A 2868-nucleotide genomic window follows, 5' to 3' on the forward strand; every position below is an offset into this window, starting at 1 on the left:
ATTGGTTCTTAGCTAACAGGTCATAACATCCAATGAAATTATGTCTCAGTAAAAGAGTACATCTGATAAGCTGGGACATGATTATATTTTTCTTTTCTTTGAGAGCAAAAGGCCATGAGAAGAGACTAGGTTTGTCCACATCATAAAAATATTCTAAAGAAATTCCCATGTGACTCAAGAGGTTTCCCATACACATAGTCTCTGCCAGATGGGTAAATGCAGTCAATAGAAACATCAGAGGTATCTGAGGATTACTGCTTATTTGATCTTGTACCATGACCCCACTCGCAGGGCAGATAAAATAGCTCTCTTAGAAGCAGGAGGTAGGGGGCAGAGGTGGAAGTATTTTTTTATGAGAAAAAGAAGGTCAACAGAGTAGTACTTACGGAGACTGGAATAATGTATATCCGTCACCTCTTTCCATTCTGGATGTCATGTTGTCTCTGTTGTCTTTGTGGAACTCAACTAGGATTGGGTGTACAGACCGGAAGTGTCCCATGCTGTGAGGGAAGAAGGGCCATGTTGGATGTCTCTGATTATGACAACATGTCAATGTGAACTCCCCAGCCTTCACTGCCTCCAGGCCCAATCAAAGGAGTTTGCCCTGCCCTGGGACAACTGGGCTCTTCCCTCATGGGTACAAAAGGAGAACTCTGCCCTGACGCCATGTTCCCAGAGAACTGTTTTGAGTCTCAGAGCTTCTCTGCAGACAAAGAGCTGTGTGGACACTTTTAATTTCTGTTGTTTTATCAGACACGATGCTCATTAAGAAGACCTAGCTTGCTTCTCGGACACCTAGAACAGTCTCTTCTGACACTTTCAGGACTAGAAGAATAATTCCATTTAGAGAGTACAAGATTTCCATATCTTCTCAAAAACATCCTGTTTAAGGAGGAAGATGGCATTCTTTAACTGGCTTGATATCCAGTGCGGAACAATTTTCATTGTTCGTTCAACAAATATTAAGTAAGATCCAAGGACAACAGGGACAGGAATAGGAGAGACAACAGTCCCTGGATTCATGCAGCTGTAGATACCAGAGAATCAACAGGGTTTAAGACAATTCAATGGGCCTAAATCTGTTTAACACTGACCACTGGGCTCTATGAGAATGTCATCAAATTGTCTAAATTCTCGTAAATTTTCAATATAAGAATCACAAGAAATGGTAGAGTTTTAAAATAAAAATGGCTGCAGACTTTAAACTTCCTTCAGAATTATGCTTTATTGAGAACTACACTTTATTGATAAGACATTTCCTTTAAAATTAAAAGTGTAAGACTCTTGCAAGACGGTCTGGGTATGGCCTGTGTTCTGGCAGGTAAGTATAACTCTCAGAGCTTTGGCTGCAGAGGTGAACCAGGTGAGCCAGGTGAGCCAGGTGAACCAGGTGGAACAGCACTGCGGGGAGTGGGCGGCAGGCATCCTCACTCTTCCTGGAGTCACGCTTGGAGACACTTGGTCCTCTTATGGTTGAGATCCTGGTCGAGGCTCCAGGCTCTCCAGCAGCGGGGGAACTCCTGGTGAGCAGTGAGAGCGGCAGCAGTGAGTTTCCACACAGCCCTCCTGGAGCAAGGTGGAGGTTTCTGCTGGTCGCTGCAGTTCCTGGTAGTCCTGTCCAAGCTTGGTCGCCTACCCACCGCCCCCAGCATTTCTGCAAGCTTATTACCGTCGAGCAAATCCCTTTCTCCTTTAGCTAGAGTGGACCCAGTTTCCTGCAACTCCTGACTATTCCGATCTCCCATGTACCCCCTTGTCGCTCTCTGTATTCTGGCTTCATGGTGAATATCACAACTGCAACCAAATACTCATTTACGTTTAGTGCATGCTTGCGGTCTCCACTGGACGGGAAGCTCCTTGAGGATGGGGATTGGGATGTATTTTCAGCACCTGACATCACGGCCAATGAGGGTTGGTGAAGGAGCAGGTGGAGGACGGCATGAGTGACTCTTCCTCCCAGCCCTAGACTCTCTTAGCCATTTTTTCCTCAGGTAACTCAATTGACCTCTGTGCTCTAAGGAGATAGTGCCTTAATTTACATGGTGACTTGCAGATCAAATGGGATAGTAAATTTGGAAATGCTTTATAAATATTTTACTTAAATGTTGGGAGTTATTATTTGGGGTTGCCCATAAACAGAATAAAGAAGACAAACACAGTTGAATAATTTTTATGAGCCCAAGTAAAATAGGTCTTTTATTTTCTTAATATTGTGTGTCTATGCAATTCTCCATATAAGGGACTAATTTTCAAAATCCAAAGTCATCCCAGGAGTTCCCAGATGTCCAGAACTCATAAACATTAGGAAGCGATATTAAATTATAACAAGGACACACCACTGTTTTTTATAGCAATTCAAGGTCAAATGAACCTCTACTAGACATATCAAGATTTTTCTCCTGGATAACTCCAGAAAGGTTCAGAAACACAACGTTTATATGATACACAAGCAGGACCTAGAATTCGTAAGTAAAATGAGACCACCTCTGTGGAATCCGGCTCCACAATGCAAACAGTATTCCATCTCCAAGTGAAACAGAAGCTCTGCCACCACTTTGGTCTGCTGTCCTGTGCACCAGGTTCTGTTCTGTAGGGTCAAGGGCAAGTGGACACCAACCTCAGTTCCCGGGGCACAGAGTTGCTCCTGTTTATTGCTGTCCCATGTTCTTTCCACAGAAACAATTTCCAGGTTTGCTTTGACCCAGATCCTGTTTCTCTGCATTGAGGGCTGGGGAGAGGACTGGGGACCCAGGGGCAATGATGATAAAACATCTTCACTGGCAAGAGAGGGGGAAAAAAAATAATGGCAAAGGAGACTGAGCAGGCTTGTGAGGCAATTAGCCACTTTGAGACGCAGCGATGGGCAAA

The sequence above is a fragment of the Sciurus carolinensis genome, chromosome 7 (assembly GCF_902686445.1).
Source record: "Sciurus carolinensis chromosome 7, mSciCar1.2, whole genome shotgun sequence".
Taxonomy (NCBI): Eukaryota; Metazoa; Chordata; class Mammalia; order Rodentia; family Sciuridae; genus Sciurus; species Sciurus carolinensis.